This window comes from Thermobia domestica, chromosome 15 (assembly GCF_964235325.1).
Source record: "Thermobia domestica chromosome 15, izTheDome1.hap1.1, whole genome shotgun sequence".
NCBI lineage: Eukaryota > Metazoa > Arthropoda > Insecta > Zygentoma > Lepismatidae > Thermobia > Thermobia domestica.
Window position 1 is genome coordinate 89,182,403 of NC_137468.1, and position 25,314 is coordinate 89,207,716.

General features: G+C 36.8%; 1 long non-coding RNA gene across 1 annotated transcript in view; it reads right to left on the reverse strand.

The window, feature by feature from the left end:
- LOC145671876 (uncharacterized) overlaps positions 1–12,693 on the reverse strand; it is a 28,381-nt gene extending 15,688 nt beyond the window's left edge. The window contains exons 1-2 of the long non-coding RNA XR_014128546.1: positions 12,568–12,693; positions 446–571 (exon numbers count right to left, since the gene is read on the reverse strand). This is a non-coding gene — a long non-coding RNA (uncharacterized LOC145671876). The remainder of the gene's footprint in view (positions 1–445; positions 572–12,567) is intronic.
- Positions 12,694–25,314: the final 12,621 nt, after the last annotated feature.

Consider the following 25,314-nt stretch of genomic DNA (forward strand, 5'->3'; position numbering starts at 1 on the left):
GTGTGGCATAAAAACTTCTGTGCAAAAAACACAAACCAACCTGTGATAACTGGCCATTAAAACGCAGAAATGCTATCTAACCGAGTCAGGGCCTGGCGAAACTGAGAGCCAAACTGGTAGTAACTGGGTGCATCAGCGGGAGGAGGAGCATCAGCGACAGCAGTACTGAAAAAAAAACTGGGTTTTGGCAAGAATACGAGTTGCAATAGCACTTGTCATGGTTTCAGACTAGTAGCGCTCCACTTGTAAACATAAAATACAACGTCTGTACAATGTGCAAAAATACACGGCCGGTGGAAAATACTATAAGTATTGAATTTTATCTATAAATCTTCCAAAATATGGTGAGTCAAAAGTAAACTAGCAAGGTAAAGTATTACATCGAAAAAGTTTAAGTAAATAATATTTATTTTTTACTTCTAGAAATGAAACGTAGCTATCTTACCAGCAAGCTGGCGAGGGACTTTCTCTCCTTCTCCAAGGTTTGAATTTTCCTGAGTGCTGCCTGTTGCTGCTCTAAAAGTTGTCCTATCACTCTGATGTATCTGTTTCTATCGCCCTGCAAGGTTGCCTTCAAAATAAAATAAAAAAAAAAAAAAAAAAACATTAAGAACAAAATTGTCTAATACTTTTCTGTATTTATAAGAAACACACGCAAATACTGTTTATCCTATAAAGTGCAATAGAAATCCTCCGACTCTCGTTCTATAGAGTCTTTATTATAATTATAACATCTCAGTATGTCAGTTACACTGCTAACAGTTCCGCAACCTCCTACCTGACTCTAAGAGATGTCGCTCTTTTCTAGGGGGGTATCATGGTTCCTGTATTACGTCTGGTATTTTCTTGTATTTAATATACGTAGTTTGCTATATTAGGTATAAATTTTCGTAAGCCAGAGGTGGGCCGGGCCCCCTCCCCCCTTCGGGCCCTCATGCCCATACGTGCTCCATAACATTAATATCAGGAAATTGCGGATATGTTTCCAGCACATGCGGACAATTAGACAGGAGTCACAAACACACATTGAGAGCTTTATGATTGGAATCGTTATCCTGATAGTAGTGCAAGTTCTCTGTTTTTTCCCAATGTTTCAACACTTTGTACCAAATTTTGCTTCAGAATGTTTAAATACTTTGTTTGGCCCATAATTCCACTTATTACACACAATTTGCCTGGACCAACACCAAACATACAGCTTCAAACCATTACCAAGCCACCTCTATGTTTCACAGTGGATCGTAGATTACGCTCTCGGAGTTCTTCATTAGGATTTCGCCAGATATAACATTGACCATCTGAGTGGAACAAATTAAATTTATTTTCGTCCGCGAATAACACAATGCTCCTAAACGAAAAATCTATTTTTATAAGTTTTTTTTTTTTTTTTTTTCAAAACTGAGTCTCTTTTGTCTATTGCACTTGCTCACAAACGGTATTTTAAGGACTATTCTTCCATGTAAACTGCATCTTCTTAAAACCAATCTTATTGTTTCAAGATGCACACTTGTATTAAAATGTTCTGACGCTTCTTTGACCAGTTTAGGACACTTCTTTTAGGGTTTTTATTAACCTCTAGTACAATCCATCGCTCGTTTGACTTTGAAAACACTCCAGATCTACCACTTTTTGGTTGCAGTGCATCACCCAGCTCAGAGAGAACGGATCGAGGAGGGGAAACTGCACCAGATACGTGTCTCCAGAACGGACAACAGATATTAAATTATGACCAGGTCCGTTGTTGAGGAGTCGAGAGGAGTATTCAACTCAAACGCTGGGCCATAGGACGCACTCAGTATTCTTCCCATACCAATACAGAGCCAGCCCCGGTTCACGGTTGGTGGAAACACTACGGATTATACGCTTTTTTGAGCGTCGGCCACACATAAACAAGGCCCATGGATTACAATAAAATGAACGATGATTTATCTGACACGTTTCTAGTCATCAGCGGTCCATGTTATATGTGTGCGAACTATTAGGTCGTGCTAGAACTTTATGGACCCTTAATAGCAGTTTTGCTTGTTCAATCCGAGCCCGTATGTCCGTCATCCAACTTGCAGCATACTGAAATTGTCGATACAAGCTGTAGGACATGTGCTGCTTGAGTTTATCTGTCACCTGCACCACACTCGGTTCTGGGTAGCAATCAGCTCTAATGCTCTACTGGACTTGTCACTTAGTGTTCCCTTTAGACCACTATTCCTTTGACCGATATTTTGTCGTGAATTTTGTAGGTCATTATCTTGGACACTGTTCTTCATGACCCATCCAACAAAAATTGCTACTTTCGTCACGCTTTCACTACATAACCGAGTACCAATAATTTGCCTTCTTTGGAAATCAGAGAGGTCAACGATTTTATACTATCACAATCTTCTCAGTTCACTGCACATATACTGCTCCTCATGGTGTACGGAGTATACTCTAACACATCACCACCAAGAAGCAGCCCTGTACTGTAATGCTCGTTTGAGCCTGCCAATCAAGACATCTGCCGTATTTCCAACTCTAGATATTTCCATTTAATTGATAAGCATATACATATATGAAGTGGATAATTTATTATAAAACTCCTTGTTACTTTTCAACTAATAGAACAAATATCCTAAAATGTTATAGAATACTAATATCAGTAGGAGTACATTATCTGACTGGCTCTGCAGTACTCCCATATTAACAATGTTGAAAACCTAACATACGGTTGTATTTTTTTAAATGGTACTAGTTCACATTATTACAGCTATATATTAAATGAAAACTTACGGTATATCACAAATTTTGACCTCTAAAACATCAACAGCGCGAGTGAGACGGACATGGTAATGCGCATCGTAAGTACCTTACTTTCGAATAGTACGAACATATAATGAGTTTGTAACGGGAACAACATTATAAGGGCTTTCTTCGAAAACTTTTATTTCAACAACTTTTTAATATTTCTTTTAAGTATCAAATCTAATCACTTATCTTTTTCAATAAATGTAAATATCATGATGCCATTCAATCCAATACAACTCTGAAACTTATTAGATAAATAAAAACTTTCTGACCAGAATGATACATTTACTTACTAAAATTAAAATAATGTGTTACAGTTCCGACAACATAGAGTTAAATGTCTTCTCAGACGGTCATTGAAGAAACATCATAAAATATACCTAGTTACATTTGCGAAGTGTCCCCTCGGGATTCGTGTAAAATTGATTCAAATGCAAAGTTCTCCGCTGCCCAATGTACATTGCACTAATTTTAGCGGCCCATACCGGTAATTTGCATATTTATGGGCCTACATATATCCGGAATTCAATCATAAACGACTACAACGCTCGAACACAAAATTGTTTTTGGTTGTTTTTAGATGTAACTGGACATGAATGTCGGTATATGCAAAACAAGTTGGATTAAGTACTGCTTCTCTGATACATGTTACCCACCCCGGCCGCCATATTGGATTCAACTTTCGTTTTTTTTTTTTTTTTTTTTTAATGGGAATAGGTGCAAGTGATACATCAAATTTATGTACAATTTTCTTGAAAATTCATTGGTGTAGAGAATTTTATCATAGCTTGTATCATTTGCAAGGTATTACATGTTAAACGTTAGGCACTTTACGAATATTGAACCAATTAGAAAGTTGTGCAGGGCCCCGTGTACATATATAATCTTCTACGTTATCGTTGACTAAATATTCTCTGAACGTACGTACCTACAGACACATACATCAATACAGAAATAGTAGGTATTCACCCAAATCTGGTCGTATCTCGATTTACATTAAGCATTTTGACCGTAATACAATACTTCCTTGTTATTGTATAACATGGAGCACTAACAATCACTCAAAGAATTGTAATAAGATTATGACACCAATGTTGTAAATAGTTTGTTTACATCTACAGTATTTTTCCAATCAGAATTTTTTTTTTAAATTTGTCAACATCTGAAACGTAAGGGTAACCATCCATCCAGACTGGGGTTTTCCAGGGTTTTCCTCAGTCCTACCAGGCAAATGTCGGGATGGTACCTACTAAACAGGCCCTGGCCCATACCTTCCCAAATCCTTTACATTGTTATTGTTGCTTTTAGATATCCAGTGTAAAGTGGCCTCTGCTCTGTATCTGGGGATTGTTAAATAAATAAATAAATAATATTACTCTGCAATGTCTATTCGCAAAATGCCTCAAGGAATTTAACATGCAACACTTTCCAAACGGTACAAGCTACGGTAAAATTCACTACACCAGTGAATTTTCGAGAAAACTGTACATGAATTTGATGTATCACTTGCACCAATTCCCATTTGAAAAACCGAAACTTGAATTCAATATGGCGGATCCAAGATGGCGGACGGATGGGTAACGTGTGTCAGAGTAGCAGTACTTGGTCCAATTTGTTTTGCATATGCCTACGTTCATGTCCAGTTACATCTAAAGAAACTAAAAGCAATTTTGTGTCCGAGCGTTATAGTAGTTTAAGATCGAATTCCGGATATATATGAAGGCCCATAAATATGTAAATTACCGGTATGGGCCGTTAAAATTAATACAATGCACATTGAGCCGCGGAGAACTTTGCATTTGAATCAATTTTACACGAATCCCGAGGGGACGATTCGCGAATGTACCTCTGTTATATAACCAAAAGTGAAGAGCCAATGCCCTCTTGTTTGTCTAGAAAACCACCTGTTATTTTCCTTTTCACTTTCAGGCCTCCTGTTGCCAATCTTTTCCTGATAACATCTATCGAGCTGGCCACCAGCCTTGAATCTTTCTCCCCTAAATAATATTACTAACATAAATAAAGTAACAAAAATATTCTTGACTTAAACCATATATAAATGCGTATATTAACATAAAATAACAATGTTATGTTAATATACATATGTGTACGAATGCTTTCTAAAGTGATGTAAAACTATTGATGTAATGTTATAGAAGCAAAAGAAAACTACGATCATTTTGAAAAGTTCCCACAATCCCAGAAACGGTTTGAGATATCAAAATTGCTTTACATAGAGTAATGATCTTTACTTCTATTGGAAACCAGCTCTGTGATCGGACGTAATCTTTTTAAAGGAGTTTTTAGAAGTAAAGTTCTCTTTTAAAAAATTCACATTTTCAGGCCCTCATCTTTCATTCTGTTTATTTGAAATACATCATATCATGAGCACAACATTTCACACTAAGGTATGTCGGATATGCATTGTCTTGTTATTGCTGTTCTAGAATCCTCTAAAGCTTATGGTAATGTTGCGCTCTAAGTTTGTAACAATGAATAGTTAACGGGATGATCTACCTTTTCTCGGCACAAAAATTTTTATATTGGACCTTATGGGGAGAACATGGCTACCGAATTTCCTCAGTTTTTAAGGAACTAGGTATCTCTAATGGGAAATAAAAATTTTGCAGAATTCTACAGAAGTTTATTAACGGGTTGAAATACTTAAATTGTATATTTGTCTGCTAGTTTAGCAGAAATAAATTATTAAAAAATAAATAAATTAGTTTCTTTTTATACAAATTATAATATGTCTAACTTTGGAACCAATTATGGTAGAAAGATCAACTTTTTTTTGTTTTATTCCTTGAGAAGAAACGACTCTAATAGTTTTAATCACAACCATATCTGATACGCCAATTAAAAGATAGTATTTTAATATAAGTATTAAATTCCACCTGTCAAAGTTTGACGAGGATAAGTCACGCCCCACTCTAAGCTTGGCCGCGGAAAGGGCGGGGGTTGGTGAAATGGAGGGGGAAGGGAGTGGATGTCTGAATGAAACAGGTTCTCGATCAGTTTCTGAGATTACCTGTCAGCTGCCAAATACTGTTAGCTTTATATCCCTAAATGGTTCCATGCTAAGAGACTGGACGATGTGGTGGAAGTATCCTCTTTTCCCCGTTACCTCTGGAACTGGAAGTTCATCAAGATGCATTCTAGAGTGCGCGGATTTTGGGAAATTTTTTCCCTTCCGGACAAATATTATAGCATACAGTAGTGGCGAAGGGAAGGGGGGCAGAGGGGTGCCCCCACAGAATTCCGACAATGTAAAGTCCTGGCCCCCATATATAGGTGTCCGTAAAAAATGTCCCCTAAGTTCTTTTTAAAATAATGTCTTGGGAATATATTGCAAATTTGAGGTGTTTTCCTGGTAGCCGTCATTTTCCAATATGGCCGCCGCCCTACGTATATATATATAAAGAGAGATCGTGAACCAAGGCACTTAGAAAGATAATTTTGGTGTCAAACTATAGGTTTCTGAGGCCGATGAATTTAATATGGCATTGTTTATTGCCACTTAGAAACCTTACAACCTGGCAACACTGTTGTCTAACGATTAACTGTACAAAGTTACAAATGCGTATATGCACGCATTACTCTAGGATGTAGCGCACTTCCTTAGGACTAAACGAAACCTACTTTTTCTGGTAGCTTTCATCACAAGACATATTTTACATGGTAACATGAGAGAACATTTGTCTAAATCCAATATGGCAGCCAATATGATGGCTAATTACTAGGCATCAAGTAATGGACTTATTCAAATGCCTGTCAGTCCTAATTGGCCTAGAGCCTAGAGAATAGGAGAAAGAGGCAGGATACGGTCTCATTGAAGAAGCGTCTCATGAGGGGGCGAGGGAAATTTAAAATACTCAATTTTTTAATGAAAAACACTGTTTTGCCTCCTTGTCCACAGATAACACTGCACACCAAATGCTCTATAAGACATTCTCTAAATAGCCCTGTTAGATCCAATCTGTATTGTGTGTAAACCGTGCATTTTCACGGGGGAACAGCGGAGCAAAAGCCCTGTTTTTTGTGATATTTCTGGTTTCTCGTGCTTACTTCGCTAAGACTGAGCACTGTAAGCCAATCTCCAATTATCCTATAAGAGTGTTAATTTCAGATCATTTCCTCCGGAGGCACCACGCACAGGGGGGAAAGCGACTAAAAATTGCGTGCTCCATAGAAATTTCTGCGAAGATCTCAAGCACCCGAGGGTGAATTTCGTAGCTCTTGGGAGAATTCCCCCCAGAATCAACCCTGAAAACATCACTGTCCTATGGAGTTGAAACAAGAAGCAGGATACGCAAAAAGCAAAAAAAAAAAAAAAAAAAAACTTTCAAAGCATTTAAAGTTTAGGCTCGTTGCGCTACGAGGATATGGGAATTGAAAAATGCACGTTTTCTTTTATTTATTTATTTATTTATTTATTCATTGAAAAACATGTTTGCCCTTTTTTGTGCCCAGACAACCTTGCAGACGACACACACCAATTGTCTTATACAAAAATGTTGCCATGATAGCTCCTATAAGACCCATTTGGAACGGTGTCCATACTATGTATTGTTATATGGGGACAAGGGAGCAAAGCTCTATTTTCTTTGACTTTTTCGTTTTCCGCGCTTACCCCGCTAAGACTACGCACTGTCAGTTAGTCTCGATTTATCCTAAAGAGTTGAAACAAGAAGCAGGATACGCAGAAAAGAACATACTTTCAGAATGATGACGTCCTATGGGTGAGACCTACAGCTTAACGTAGGATCCGAACCACTTGTGTCTTCATCGGGACTCAAACAAGGGACTCCTTGATTATAAGGGATGATTATAAGGGAAAATGACCCTTCTTCTTTCGTTTCATTATTGGTCCGTTTTCCATAATGTGTTATACTACGCAAATTCACAGTTCGGTTTCGCTTCCCACACAGATCTGACCTGTACTTGGTCACTAACTGGAATGATTAGCTGGGATGTATAAGATTATCACTTCGCGGGAATTTCTGGTGGTCAGAACTTGACATTCAAATTCCTTACTATTGTTTGGGCATTTCTCGGAACTAGCCTTCTCTTCAATACAAAGATGCGTCCTACGGGGGAAATATTTTTGTTGAATGTTTACGCAGGCATATCGAAACGTCGGTTCGCGGGCCGGATCTGACACGCCGAGTTCTTTTATACAGACCGCGAAATTGTCCGTTATTAAATTATCAGATAATTATTTCTTGTGAAAATGTTATATATTACCTTTTACAGCCAGTGAGGACAGTAAGATTTCTGTAATTCGGCCAATTCCTGTTCCTACTTGCAAATGCCTGATTTATAGCATTTACGCTATTAGTAAGCGCTACTGATGTCAATAAGAGTTGAATTAGATTTTTGCGAGGGGCGCATTGTTATAGCATGTTTTCTAACGCACAAAGGAATGTTCTGAATGGGGGTAGCTATGTGTATGTTTAGCCAATAGAGCCATTTGTATCTTAGTGGCTTTGCACTCTAACTCCAAATAATAATAATAATAATAATAATAATAATAATAATAATAATAATAATAATAATAATAATATAACATTTGCCTCCTGAAAATAACCAGATGGTAAAGTTATGCTCGATACAGTTTTGGAATTCGAAGGCATTTTAGAATGCTTGTCTATCATCTGGCTATCAGAAATAATTGATCACCATTTTCTCTACATATCTATAATTTTCTTACAGGGTAGAAACACCTCCTCGGAAGAGAGAGAGAGAGAGAGAGAGAGAGAGAGAGAAGGGAGAGAAAGTGGCCGAACTTGGGCTATTGAACGTGAGGACAGGATGTTTACATTCGCATTGACACCTGCTGTGAAAACGGTCCCTTCATATCTCTCGGGACGAAAACAGAAGAAAAGGGTGGGCGCGGATGCCTTACCCTCGTCAAACTTCTTGACAGGTGGACTTTAATACTTATATTAAAATACTATCTTTTAATTGGCGTATCAGATATGGTTGTGATTAAAACTATTAGAGTCGTTTCTTCTCAAGGAATAAAACAAAAAAAAGTTGATCTTTCTACCATAATTGGTTCCAAAGTTAGACATATTATAATTTGTATAAAAAGAAACTAATTTATTTATTTTTTAATAATTTATTTCTGCTAAACTAGCAGACAAATATACAATTTAAGTATTTCAACCCGTTAATAAACTTCTGTAGAATGCTGCAAAATTTTTATTTCCCATTAGAGATACCTAGTTCCTTAAAAACTGAGGAAATTCGGTAGCCATGTTCTCCCCATAAGGTCCAATATAAAAAATTTTTGTGCCGAGAAAAGGTAGATCATCCCGTTAATTTAATAGTGTAAGTTTTCGTTTAATATGCACATTTGAAATATGTAAACATCGGACGTAATACCTTGTAAAAAATACAACTTCATGTTGGGTTGGAAACACTGTTAATTTGGAATTGCAGGGTATGTCAAACAAGGTTCCTCTGATGGTATTTGCATAATGCAAAATTTCAATTTCTTATATTTATTAGTTTAAAAGGGAAAAACACATTTTAAATAAAATAAATGTGTATTAACACTTTCGATCCTGGACTAATCTGACCTTGTTTATTCCAGTATCCTGAGGGTTTAGGCCTTTTTAATAAAATTATAGCACATTGCTAAATAATAATAATAATAATAAACACACTAAAAACATTGGAAACAAGGTTTTGGACTTTATATTTTATTATGAATATATAATTTGGTGATGTAAGAAGGAGTAGTTCGCTACATTGCTGTTTGAAATATGTACTTTTTGAACGAACGAAAAACATTTTTTACAATAGAAAAATAATACTCCCTCTGCGTGTGAAGTGCGAGCAGTGACAATGGTGTGTAATTTGGAGGGGGAAATCTGCGGGAACTGACATCTGAGTTCCGTTATTGTGAATTGATGATTCTGCATGATGCTTTCATAAACAAGGTCCACAAAGTTGTCTGTGATGACGGTTGACCTCTCAGTGCACTCCTCATCAGGGGTGCCCACAAGGGGGGGCTATGACGCAAACTGCGTCATTGAAATATTTGGGGGGTTAAAAATCTATATAAATATGTTTGATGGGGGAGGGGTAAAATTAATCGAAAAGAAGATTTTTTTCATGGAAGACCACCTACGGATAGACAATTGGGGGGGTGCGTCATGGACATAAGGGGGAGTGGGCACCACTGCTCCTCATCATGCACATTTTAGCGTCCTGCTGTAAATTGTCTACACCAGCAAAGCACCATCTGCTTGCTCATGACGTTAGGTCCACAGCTGGCTATGGATTTCAATCGGCGTTTATTCTAAAAACTATATAACTGCTCGCACTTTACACGCGGCAGGAGCTGGAATAGGAAATCACTTCCATCTTCAACCACGACGCTTCTGAGACAGTGTTGCTAGAGCAGTCAGTTGGAAAAGCAGGAGATTCAAAGATAAAAAAACAGGAGAAAGCAGTAGACACATACAGTGGTGGCGTTTGAATGTAAATCCGGGGGGGGCAATAAAATTTACCATTATTAAGGGGGCAGTAGTCAAAACAAGCAGTCCAGAATTCATTTCCGATGAGCTACGTTGAGCAAATGAAAGAGAAAAGTCCCGATTTATATTGATATTTGATACACACATGTGTGAAGTAAAACGTAGTGAAAGAGCAAAGTGGAGTGGGAAAATGTCTTTTCATGCACGTAGCGATAACGTAGCTATATGGTGCAGTCACACTGATTGTGGCGTAAGACAATTTCTTGCTGACGATCGTGGAGAAACGATCTAAGCCATTCTTCCAACCCAAGTCCCAATCTAAACAACATTTACTTGTAAATCTTACAGAAAGTCATAAAAACGCTAACCATAATGCATATAGAAGACGACGTACAGTTGTATTCTTTGGATTCATATTATATACAGTAAAGCTCTATAACGATATGCTCTACAGAGCTTTGTGTATTATAACAGAGAAATTTCGTCTTTTTATGTGAGGAAACATTGAAAATTCAATATTAATAATAATATATTTCTTTAACTTCTCCAAGTAAGGAAAAAACAGGAGATTGTTCATTTTTCATTTTCTTTCGCAGTAGATCAGTAGAGCGTAGAAAAAGCAGGAGATCTCCTGCAAAATCAGTAGATCTGGCAACACTGTTCTGAGAGCACTAGGAAAGTTCCGCTGGCGCATGCGCTCTTTCACGTCAACGCAGTCGCTGCGCGCCACATACACAGCGTTGCCAGAGCTACTGATTTTGCAGGAGATCTGCTTTTTCTACGTTCTACTGATCTACTGCGAAAGAAAATGAAAAGTGAACAATCTTCTGCTTTTTCCTTACTTCGAGAAGTTGAAGAAATATATTATTATTAATAATGAATTTTCATTTTTTCCTTACATAAAAAGAGGAAATTTCTCTGTATGCATACACAAAGCTCTCTAGAAGCATATCGTTATAGAGTTGTAAGGATATAATTGTGCGTCATCTTCTATATGTATGATGGTTGGCGATCTTTATGACTTACTGTAAGATTTACGAGTAAGTGTTGTTTAGATTGGGACTTGGGTTGGAAGCAGGGTAAAAGTGAGGGGTATGATGGGGGGACGTCGTTACTCCACTTCCAAAAATATCTATGGCGTCCCCCACTTCCTAAAAAATTACAGTAAATAAACATAGGCAAGGAGGACGGCCTACGGCCTATCATGCGTCACCCTACTATTTCAGAACCACTTTTACCCCTGGTTGTATCACTTCTCCACGATCGTCAGCTCTTATTTTGAAGTAATTAAAATTCAAATTTATGTTTTGTATGTATTGTTTTATTTTGAAATTAAAGTAATAGTGAATTCTGGACCTCTTGTTTTGACCACTGTCCCCTTAATAATGGCAATTTTTTTGGTTCCCCTGGATTTGCACTCAAATGCCGCCACTTTATGTGTCTACTGCTTTCTCCTGTTTTTTATGTTCGAATCTTCTGCTTTTCCAACTGATCGGTCTGGCAACACTGCACATACGGTTTCATAGCTATGGGAAGCGTCGGAAAGTTACTTTCTGGATGGGTCTCGTACAAATATTTTTATATGGGTGTTCTCATGTACAGTACCATGTCGTAGGAGGGCGCGAATGGGGGACTGCCCCGGGAGCCGAAGTAAAGGGGAGCAAAATTCGGGGGTAAAAAAAGATATAGCTATATAAAATGGAAGCGAAAAGTAATAAAAAGTGCTCAAAATCAAGGAAAAGCAGTGTTTATTTTTGAAAAATTTCTTGCGCTTGGAGACTAGTCTGTTGACTTCACTCATATGTACGGGGGGGGGGGGGGGGAGAGAAATCAGGATCTAAATCTAAATCATCAATTTCACCTTACGAACGGGAACTAAACTGTACTGTTCTAAAAGCTTTGATATTTCTTCTATATTCATTTTACTTGTTCCAAACTAGACAACTTCTATAAAATTAGATAGTTTTCGAAAGAAAATATCCCACTATATTATCGAACGTGCTGCAGTCAAACGCAGAAAGTTGATCACAACAATCAACCTGCAACAGTTCGTTTGTCAGGTGAACAGTAATTCTTCAAGAACCGAGTCCCACTAGGTATTTAATACGGCAGACAACCGACCGGAACCCATAATCAGTTACATAGCGGCTAATACGTTTAAAAAAAAAAAAAAGCGAGTTGGACTCGGGCTTCGACGTTTTGGAATAAACATACAAAACGAGTCTGACTCGGGCTTAGGATCGAAAGTGTTAAGCATCTATTATCTACTAATAAATTCTGTCTAATTTTTAATTACCCTCTTGACTATCGACTCATATTTCGTTAATCCTCTTCTCTCACTCAGCTGATCTTCTACGCTCCTCACTATCATCGAATAACCTTGCAGGGCGATGGCAGCATCCCGGACCTCTCGTCGGAGGCCTATAACCATAGAAAGAAATTGTTAATCCCTTACCTTATTTAATTAACTCTTACGAACATACTCAAAGATCTAGAAGTAATAATAATAATATCAGTCAAAACTAAATTAACAAATATATATATAAGAAGAAGAATTGTATAGTGATATTAAACTGCAAATTTTATGTGGGATAACAAGTGAGATGTAACACACTAAAAACTAAGGCGATCTGTTAACTTTCCTGATGTTCTAAAAATGGCGCCCACGGACTACAGACACTATTCTACAAGCAAAAATAAAGCGCAAAATACATACAATCGTATACCTCTTGGTCCCTCGTCTGGAAACGTCAATTGCACTATGTGGAAACGTCACAGATATAAAGACATCAATCCATCAAATAGTTACATCGATTCTTTCCAGATGGCAGTTAAGGTCGGTAGATGATGACACTAGCACAGGGGTGTAGCCACGGGGGGAGGGTATCAGAGCCAAACCCCCCAAGTGATTTCCTTCCCCCCCAAATGACAAGCTTTTAAAATATCATCGTAAGATTACAGATTACATAGTACCAGAGTACATATAATTAATAATTTATGGTAAATTATTTACCGATCCTTCCTAATCGACAAATAGTATGATAGGCTTATCTCTTCCGTGTAAAGAATGACCAAATGCACAGATAATAATCTGATTTTTAAATACATTATATTTTAATATGCTGTAACTATAGTTTTAAAAGCAGATGAAACATTTGGCGAAAAAAAAAACGTTTTTATTCAGTTTTCAGTTTGGATTTCATTCATCTTTTTCTTTTCTTTTCTTTTCTTTTTTTTCTTTTTTTTTTTTTTGTTACTTGGTGTAAAATAAAAAGTGAAATATATATCTGTTACTAAAATAATTATGATGTTTTTTTTAGTCACGAATAATAAATAAATATATTTGTCAGGAAATCTTCAAGAAATTAAGTGAAATTTCAAAGAAAATCAGTCTTATGTAGATAGGTTCTGTGTACAAGGGGTTAAATTGAAATAGTTATGCACAAAGGTATGACGTTTGGTCCGGGCCAGTAGTTCCTGGTTGAGCATAATAAAAACTACCTGGCACATAATACTTATGGAGAGAAAGAGAAAAAGCTAAAAAAGAAACAGTGTTTTTAGCTTTCCGGACGGAAACAAAAATTTTTCAGTTTTTTCAGACCTCAAAATCAGCAGCTGGCTTTGTACATTGTAGTTGTCCCCCCCTCACAAACGACGGGCCCCTCCTAGACCACACCCCTGCACTAGCACATTATATTAGTGTAACAATCGATCTAACTGTTTGTTGGATTCGTAAAACAATACTAATTATTCAAAGTTAATACACGACTTTGCCAGATAGTACATTTTGATTCTATATAACAGGTGAAGGAGACTCTGGAAGCTATACCGAAAGCAGACCTGTAGAATAGCGTTCTGTGGTCCGTGAGTACCATTTTTAGAACATACCATTTTTATATATATACTAGCCTTTGGCCAGCCGGGGGTTTCCCCCCAGACCCCCGCGTTTGCTCGGCCTACGGCCTTGCATCTCTTAGGTATCAGCCTTCCCATCAAGAGTGAATTGTATGCATTTGCTCTTTAATTACATTTCCTGAATTTGGCACAGCTGGGGGTTTCGCTCCCTGACCCTCACGTTTAATCGGTCTACGGCCTCGCACCTCTTAAATCCACAATTCTACCAAATTTCAAGTTTTTTTCCTATTTCAACTATCTAAAAGATAAGATTTTGTATTCCAAGAAAACGCCCATTTAAATAACATGCGAATTTCTACATCCCCTTTTTAGAACTCATAAAAACTAAAAATATTCGCTTTTGCCAATTTTCCTGTAGGTTAGTCCCGGAAGGCTACAATCATGCCAAATTTCATCATTCTAATCCTGTTGGAAGTGCTTAAACATTTTAGGGTGTAGAAGATGTCCCATATAAATAACATGGGAAAGATTTTTCAGTAGTCCATAAAACCACTCTAAAGTTGGAAATTTTTATCTTTAGCAATTTACTTAGTTAACACAAACGAAAACGTATAAGCATACAGAATTTCATGTTTTTTATTCCAATTCCAAGTACCTAAAATATGAGATTATAGATCTAAAAAAGGGCTCATTTAAATAAGATGGGGAATTTCTTCATCTCCCCTTTAGACCTCCTAAAAATTAAAAATATTCACTTTTGGCAACTTTCATGTTGGTTAGTCCCAATAACCTACAATCATGTCAAATTTAATCATTGTAGCCCTACAGGAAGTGCCAATAAGTTGGGGGTGTAAAAGGTTCCATATAAATAACATGGAAAAGATTTTTCAGTTCCCCATAAAACCACTCTACAGTTGGAAATTTTTATTTTTACTTATTTATTTAGTTAACACCAACGAAATCGTACAAGCATACCGAATTTCAAGTTTTTTTTTTTTTTTTTTTTTTGTTTTTTTTTTTCAATTCCAAGTACCTAAAACATGAGATTATAGGTCCAAATAAACACCCATTTAAATAACATGGGGAAATTCTTCATCCCTCCTTTAGTCCCCTCAAAAATTAAAAATATTCACATTTGACAATTTTTCTGTCGGTTAGTCTCGGAAAGCTACAATCATGCCAAATTTTAACTTTCCATGTCAACCGGAAGTACCCCTTTAATTTATGTCAGCTCATTACATATATATATATATATATATATATATATATATATATATATATATATATATATATATATATATATATATATATATACAGTATATATACATATTCGAGCGCCGTCGTATACTATCGCCCCGGGTGCTGATTTTCCACGGCACGGCACTGTATATTATAGGTTTTTTAAAAAAATATTTTAGAATGATTTCTAAACAGTTTAGTTTCCCCCAAATCTTTTTTGATATATTTACGATATCTGTCCGTCAAGGAGACAAAAAATCTCTAGAATTAATTCGTCAGCCATCACCAAACTTTGGTCAGAATGTAGGTCAAAAATTATGAATTGAGTTCCTTTCTAGACCCAACACCCATCCGGTAGTTTGCCCCGTATATGTGATGAGCTTCATTGCTTGCAATGTTCCTCCTGGCTATACACGGCGATCTGCCGCGCCAGATTCTAGCAGGGAGATCCGGCTGTTTTTGCTTGCCGGATAAATGTCCGGCGACCGCCGCACATATGTAAAAAGCTCCATTGCTGGCAATGTCTTTCTACCTTGTCCGGCAATTTGCCGGAAACGGATCCGGCAAATCGCCGGATAATGTGAAAGGGTGGTTAAAATCACGGCAGCACATGCCAAACTTCTCATCAAAGTCTGGCTACAAGGCTAATCAGCGGTAGACACTAGTGGACAGTGATCTACCAGCTTGATAAAGGCACGTGGCTATTCTAATTTGACATGACCTTGGCCATGTTTCCGCGCAAACTCACTAGGTGGCAGGGCTATGCTTCCCAACACAGTGTTCGGGTTGTTGTTGCATTAGTTAAGGTGACACAGTGGATGCTCATTGTGGACAAAGAGTGAACATTAAGTTCTGCGTTAAACTGGGGAAAACTCCTACCGAAACGTGAGACATGATTATGCAAGCGTATGCAGGCGAGGCACTTTCAAGAAGTCGTGTTTTCTAATGTCACAAAAGATTTCGTAAAGGCAGACATTCAGTGCAAGACGATCACAGAGCTGGTATACAGCACATACCGATACAAACGTGGAGCGTGTAAGGTAGTTATTGCAAGAAGACCGTCGTGTAACTGTGCGTACGATATCAGAATAACTGAATTTGAATCGTGATGTGTGTCATAAGATTTTACGCGAAGATTTAGGGAAACGGAAACTTAATGCAAAAATCGTCTCTAACTCACAAACAGACGAACAGAAAGAGGAAAGACGAAGAATTTCTGCTGAACTATTGGATAGAGCCAGACGTGATACCACATTTGTGTCAAAGATTATTGGAGGGGATGAGAGTTGGTGGTACTTCACACGAAGCGTCAAAGTGCTGAATGGCGGAGTCAGAGATCTGCAGCCTCGAAAAAAATCAAACGACAATCTTCGAGAACAAAGGCAATGTTGATCGCATTCTTTGATGATAAAGAATTGGTTCACCATGAGTGTGTTTCTGCATGTCAAACAGTGAACCAAATTCCTTACATCGAAGTCTTGGAACGTTCGCGATAAGCAATTCGACGTCGCCGCCCTGATTTGTGGCATTCTCAGGATTGGTTCTTACTGCATCCCAATGCAAGACTACATACTGCTTTATCTGTTAACGAGTATCTGAACAGACATTCTGTTATTGCCATCCTACATCTGCCATATTCGTCCGACCTTTCACCTTGTGACTTTTTCTTGTTTCCGCGAGTGAAAAGACGACCGAAAGGAAAGCTTCATCAAGATACCGCAGACATCCAACTTTCTGTCACAGCATACAAGCATCGCAGTTGAAGATTTCCCTGCTTGCTTCCAGACCTCCAGAAATGTTGGCAATTGTGTATAGATAGCCAAGGGGACTACTTTGATAGGAGCTACGATCATTACTTGGTAAATGCAATTTTCTATTCTTTACGACCTTTGTCCTAGAACTTTTCTGACAAAGGTTGGATATGGTACTTGTTAATATTTGTTTGTTTCCGACGTAACTAATTATCATTGTCAGTAATTGAAAAAATGAAGAGAATGGGAAAAGAGAATACGTTAAATACATAATCAACATTTCAGATCACTACAAAAAATTGAATACCTATTTGTACGTGAATCATCATCTATATTTAAAAACCATTGTAATTTTATTCGTTTATATTATTCGAGATCAAAGTTTAAAATGTAAAATTATTTTAATATGTTTGTGTGTGTGTTATTATTGTTGTGTGCTTGTAATCTGTGAATTCTGCCAATAAAGTAAGAACGCACAGTTCGGAAAGATCAAAGATTTCACTGTTCTACCGGAATGCCAGTGCGTTCTGTAGAGTTAGACATAAAAACTGGAATTTAGGCTTTTAATTTAAAATAATTAAAGACGTATTTCAGCGATTTTTGAAGTTTCAGTTAAAAGAGAAGAAAAAAGGCAAAGAGAAAAGAAAGAGTGTTGCAATTGTTATAGTAAGATGACCATATCTCGAAATTCCTTAAGATTAAAGATTTTTTAGGAATATGGAAACACACTCCTTATTCAGAATAAATGGGCATATATCACAGCGTTTCAGAAAATTCCGATTTCAACGAGAGAAGGGAGCAATTTTTATATATTTCTCAATATACAGGGTGTTTCAAAACAACACGACAACGTTTAGGAGGTGATTCCTGACGCCAAGATAAGACGAAAAGTATAGACCAACTTGGGTGCACATATGCTTCCTTTCGGAGTTATAGCCTACCGAAAACGCGAAAATTAAAAGAACTTTAAAGGTCCATAGATCCAAAACTATGGGACTTACCATAGTTGGGTCACGACTTCATTTAGGAACTGGTATATGCTCTATCAAAATATCCATGTTTCAGAATCCTACGGTACTTACATAACTTTTTTTATATAGTGATAGTTGGTGAGTACTTCAAATTATATGACAGCAGGCAAAACTGAATCTATAAAAATTGTTGCGTGAGTATCTTAGGATTCTGAAACATGTATTTTTGGATAGTGCACATATTACTTTCTAAGTGAAGTCTCGACCCGACTACGGTAGGTCCCATTGTATTGGAGATATGGACATTTAAAGTTCATTCTTTCATATTTTCGGCAGCCTATAACTCCGAAAAGAAGCATTTGTACTCCCAGCATTTGGTTTTTACTTTCTGTCTGATCTTGGTGTCAGGAATCAACTCACAATCGTTGTCGATGTTGTTTTGAAACACCCTGTATCAAAGCGACTTCGAGGTTCTCGGTCTCCTAATTACGAGAAAATGGGTGAACCTTTTGAAATAAATTTTAAATACACTTTACTCTTCAGACGAGCTTATTATTATTATTATTATTATTATTATTATTATTATTATTATTATTATTATTATTATTATTATTATTATTATTATTATTATTATTATTACCATGCGAAGAACGAAAACAAAGGCTGAAATATGTGATGCGAATCCGTCGGTGATCTTAATATGATGATCTGGTGTTGGTCTCCAGCTAGCTGAAGGCTGGTTATGTAATAAAGTTCGTCAGTATTCATACAGCTAAAACCTAGCTTACGAGTATTGATAAAAGAATGAAGACTTACTGTTTAATAACTGGATAATTTCGAAAAATTTTCTTTCCTGTAATACAAAAAAATATATATATTAAGTATAAAATGTGCAGAAAGACAAACGTTTTACAATATTCTTACGTACTAGGTGAACTGAATTGGGAGTTGTATGTTGTATCGTCCCTAATGAAATGAGACTTCGTTCCACGCATAAATAAATCACAAAATGAAATCATTCGGTTTAACGTCCCAAGATTATACAAGTTTTTTTTTCTTTTTTTTTTTAAGGGAGACGGGTGATTGAGACAAGTGAATGATGATGGAAGAATTTGTAGAATGATAATGTAGGAGGAAAGGACCAATGGACAGGATGTTGTTCACCACAAACTTACTTGGCCGGGGATCGAACCAGAGCCCACCCCCAAAGATAAACGATCTACCACTTACCCACCGTGAACGACCAAAGTGGTTCGGATTCTATTATAACCAGTAAGTCCACGTCTCCTTTAGCCTAGCAGGCATAGTCATGAGATGTTGAACTAAATCAAACCAAAGCAAACCAGTTCAACATCTCTTGTCGTCGCGAATTCTATCGAAGGGCCGCGGTGGCTCAGTGATGCCGGTGGGTGTAGCCGAGCGGTCTGAGGCGTTAGGCTGATGATCGTGAGGTGAAGCTCATTGGGGGTTCGAGTCCCTCTGTAGTAGCAAGGGTGGAATTTTAACTGTCCTCGATGTTTCTGTGTTCGTGTCCCTGTCGTGTCTAGTAGTACTGAAAAAGTGGTTGAAGTAGAAAATAAGTCAGGAAGTTTTTTTAAAAAAAAGAAAAAAAGTGGTAGAGCGTTCAGCTCTGGTGCTTGGGGTCCCGGGCTCGATCCCAGCCCCCGCCAACTGAACTTTATGGTGGACAAACACCGTGTGCATGGGTTTTCTCGGGGTTCTCCCGTTTCCTCCCACTTTCTTCATTCCACCATTTCATTCATTACTCATCATCACCGTCTCCTTTAGCCTAACCGGCATAAACGTGGGACGTAAAACTCAAAAATTTCATTTCTATTGAAGAATTTGAAGCTTAAAATATATAAAAGGATAATCATGTCTGTTGTTCTGTATGGTTGGCGGAATATGGTTGTTTACTCTGAAGGAAGAAAATATACTGAAAGTATTTGGGAACAAGATCCTGAATCGAATATTTGGGCCCAAGAGGAACTGGAATATGGAATGGCGGAAACTTCATAACGAGGAACTACATAATTTGTACCGTTTACCAAATATTATTGGAAGACAATATTAAAATGGATCTCGCCGAAATAATAATACAAAGTAGAAGCTGGATCCAGTTGCCTAAGGATAGAAGTCCGTGGAGAGCTTTTGTGAACGTGGCATTGAACCTCCGGGTTCCGTAGGGCATAGAGTTAGTTAGAGAAGAAAGCTTACCATGTCTTTTTTTTTTTTTTTTTTTTTAAAGAAATTTTGAACTTTTCAAAAACATTTCCATTTGGGTAAGGGGATAATAGTCCATCTTGTCCATTTCTGTCCATCATAACGCAAAAACATAAATACTATAATTTCTATATTCTTAAAATGAAAGAAAGTGTTATGTCGGCTTTTGAAGGACCAAAACTAGGTTTTAAAAAGCTGTTTACAGGAGGAATGGGAAGAAGAACTAGCACACGGAAGAATATTTGGTCGAATACCTATTTAGATGTACAGTAAAGGAGGAAAATATAGTACACAAGTTTTTGAAACCGCGAAGGTATGTACAGATTTAAGTTACCGTGAAATACCAAACCGAACCTAACTTAAACTAACCTAATCAAAATTAGTCAATATTTAACAGAATAGTCACAATTTGTATCCAAAAATGCTGAACCTCCCACCCAAAAGCCGACATATGCCATAAATAATTAATACTTTTTCTGACCAGAGTATGTACTTCTTTATTTAAAACTAGCTTAATATACCCATTCTTCGCATGGAGCCTGTATTTGGCAGTCAGCGCCTGTGGGAGTATCACCGTTCATTTCAGCGACCGCGAAAACTATGGATTTCTATGGATTTGACACTAATATTGGTCATTTTCGGCCAATTTTTCATGTCTCGGTATCGCCTCCCCCCGCTGACCCCGACCCGCATACAATCGTAGCTAAATTTCCAAGTCATCGTTAATGAAAGTGTCACCATTGATCTCAGCGACCGCGAAGACTATGAATTTGACACTAATATCGGTCATTTTGGATTACTTTTACATGTCTCGTTCTCCCCCTCCCCCCCGGTGATCCCAGGCCCGCAGCCGAATGGGGTGAATGCGAGCGGAGTTGCACCATTGATCTCAGCGACCACGAAAACTATGAATTCGTCAATAATATTGGTCATTTTCTACTACTTTTACATGTTGCAGTAAACACCCCCTGAGTCCCCCTGGTTCGAAACTAAAAAAAAGAAGAAGAAGAAGAAGAAGAAGAAACGCTTCGTCTTGCCCTGGGGCCTGGACCATAGTACCCGTGATCAAAATTTCGTAACTCTCGACCCACTCGTCTGGTTCCCAGGGCGCACACAGGCAGACAGACAAACAAACACACAAACAAACTCCTTATTTTATTTATATTAGATAAAAATAAGTCGTAACAGTTTCTATAATGTAACGTTATCTTCATCGGATACTCTGGTGAGAAAAGTATTAATTATTGAAGTAATCATTCTAGAGCCAAGGTGGATGGAGTTAGGACATATGCCAAAGAAAAAAAAATGAAAATTTTTAGAATAAAATCAAGTAAGTTATTCCGTAGCAAAGGAAAAGGGCAAATCTGCGGATGCAGTGTTGTTTATAAAGCTGTTACAGTAGTATTACACATCATACATATTTTAGAAAAAAAAACAATAGTATTATCTATTCTGTATTGAAAATCAATGTTTAAATTTTGCTTCAAAGAATTATCATTTATAATTTAATCATAAATTAAAACTTCAATTGAGTGTCATGTTGTAGTGGCTAAAGACACTTTTTGTGCAAGCAATGACCAAACAAGTACAGATGTATATGTAGACCCATATCTCATTTATAGAGGTCTTATTAAAATTTGTTGCTTTCCTCAAATTTCACATTTCAAACTGATTGGCATGATATAGCAGAAAGAGAAGAAGAGGAAATTCACTTAGTAATAAACTTTTACAACCGTCTTAAGAGCCTGACTTACAAAAAATAATACAAAATTTATCACAGATAATGTTATTCTACAACAAAAAATATTAACCTGAAAAATGTTCAGTGTTGCTATCCATAGAAATTACAGTGTTGCCAGAATAACAACTTCCCAAAACCTAAGTTAAGGCACCGACTAGAGGAACGAACTCAACTGCATTTGATTACGTATCATGTTGGTAACCTGTGAACAGCTTTTTAAATAATAGTTGTACTTAGTTTGTAATAAACAAAATACTTTTAACATACAGTTATTAAAAAAAAAAATAATGTTATTTAAAAAGTGGTTGACAGGATACCAAGACAACACGGTACGTAATCAAATGCAGTTGAGTTCGTTCATCTGGTCTCCGCCTTAACTTAGATTTTGGGGAATTGTTATTCTGGCAACACTGTAATTTCTATGGATAGCAACACTGAAAATTCTTCAAGTTCGTCATCATCTACGATTGTGCTAAGTTGCATTTCATTATCTACTTTCACTTATGTAAAACAAGCAAAAGAAAAGTGGTAAATTTTGTATTATTTTAGTAAGACAGGCTCTTAAGCAAACATCGGCGTTTATGATTTTAATTTTGCAAGAAAGATTTGAAATTGCGTTATTCTAATGTGTAAAATATCTGAAGCTCAAAGTGAAGGTTCTTATTTTATATAACTTTATGTCCCACAATTATGCTGCTATTAAGGGAGAAAGTGGTTATGATCATGAAAGAAATGTTTGAACGAAAAGTGAGAAATGAAACGGGAGAACCTGGAGCTCTTAGCACGAGTTGGGATCGAACCAGAGACACTAACACTTCTTAGGAGAGCGCATTACTACTGAAGTATTGGACCCTCTGAAGTGGTTCGCACACGAAAAATGTGATGCAGAGTAATGTAATATCCAAACAAATTGGCTTTGTGAATGTTTCTTTGTCATGGTAAGATGTATCACTTTCAGGTATGGATAAAATGGTTAGGTATCCAAAACCGACACTAGTTCTCTTTGGGTTGCATAATACTTTTGTGAGCAAATAATGCAAAGCAGGTCGAAAACTAATCAAGGGAGCCAGTTTCTCATTGACCATAGGACTCAGAAGTAACAACAAAAGTGGTAGTTGAATAATGATATCCCTTCTATCGTCATCATGATATTATTATAAAGTTTTTCCCGTATTTTTCTGAAATATTACATGTAGTTCTCATGTACCTAGGCTGCTTTTGTATCGTGTAGAACAGGAATGCCAAACTCAGTATCGCAAGTAGATCAAATAATCATTTTGAATAGCGACAATAAAAACAAAATGTCACACATGTAGCGTCTGTGAAATTTGCTATGTAAAATTTGAAATTGTAAATAAGTTAATAACTACAAGCGGTGTTTCATTCATAATTCCAGTTTACTTGTATCAACGTTGTGGGCCCTCATCGATCGCTTTTCATGCTTCTCCCCCCCTCCCAGGAGGACACGCATCCAGATTGGGAATCTCTTATCTAAACGATGAAATCATATAATTTAGACGTTATTTTAGTTTATCTTATGATAACTTATATATAAGGTGTTCAGTAAAGAAAATTATTTATACAGTTCACAGATAAAGTGAATAAATTTACCTGCTGAGATCGCTGTTTTCTGTTTCGCCGCTGCATCTTCTATAACTGGAAGAAAATATAAATAGACTACATAAGCGAACATTATCAACCTTTCTTTTGATCTTAAATGCAAAAAAGAAATATTTTAATTTTCGGGAAAATCCATATTTTAAAAGAGGAACCGTTTTTCCTGGTCATGTTCTTTTTTCCTGGTCATGTTCTAGAAAATGTATCCAAGTGGCTTTCTAAAATATACTAATATGCAAGGACGTAAGGTCCATTACGATAATAAGACTAAGCCTACCCAAATGTGTATACATCAAACTTAAAATAAAGTTCCTGGTCATTAATACATTCTATTTTATTAATATTTGATTTTTTTTTAAAAAATAATGCTTCGTACAAATGTGAAGCAAGAAGTGGTAATTTTGAAGTTTAGGACATCCAAGAGCACTGTGCGGACTTATTTTTCCGTAGTCCATTCTTTAGCGCATGAGAATGGGCTAAAACATTGTCACTTCATTATCGATCACACCAGACGAAACTGTTCAGTTAGTCAGTGGAGTTAGCGTAAAAATATTTCACTTCCGGACACCAGTGTGACATTTTGCACAGTGCTTATGTACATATCATGCCTGGAGACTCATGATCAGAGGTCGTGAGACCCTGTGATGACGTCATCAAAATGGCCGCCGTGTCGAAAAATATAGATACGTTTAAATGATCATATCACCACTACCAACCATAATATTGTGATCTTTCAATATACCATTTGAAAAACCTGGAATTAATCTATAAAAAAAAGGTTTTAGTACCTTTTTTTTTTGTTTGCAATACGAACGGTTAAGAAGTTATACCGGCAAAAATTTGGGAGTGAGTGATACATTGGGAAACATTTCAGGAAAACATTTTATAAAATGAGTTTAATTGCATTTCTTGCGGCATTTGGGCCATGTGTTATTTTAAAGGTAATGAGATCCTGCTGAACATGAATCTGAAAGTCTACAAGTCGAATTTCGCTTCCTTATGACCGAAATCAAAAATGACGGACAAAATGGCTGCTGCATAATTTTGTTTCTGGAAATAGCTACAAATATCGAGTGATATATGATTTCCTGAGTTTTCCGGGTCGCAAAAATCCATTTGTAACCTCCGAATTACAATGCGACCAACGGAAGTGGTCAAGTCACCTTGAAAGCGAAGATAGTGGCCAAGATAGTAGGAAAAATAAAAATAATCATGTATATTAGAGTGTGATGTATCGTTTAGCATGCTTTTAGGGCCAAGGTTTTCATTGTTGTTAATTAATTCTAATTTTGACATCGTAAGTATTATAAAACTTAAGATGGCTCCTTAAAAAGGCTCAATTTATGAATAAAAAATTGAAATCAAACGAAATAACACAACTTTCTTCTGTGAATAAACTGATTACATCATTTGATGGTACATATCGTTCTCCTCTGACTTCTCTTTCCTTACACAGAGGCATATTCGCCCCAACTCAAATTCCCAAAATCTTATTTTAAGTTACGGGCAATATATTGTAGTTTTCATATTTCATTGGAAAGATCTTAAATTAAGCTAAAAAAGAAAAAGAAAAAGAAGGCCGTCTTATTTATTTATTTATTTTGTTAGATGAAGAACTTAGCAGTTATTCTTGCATCAATTTGAAA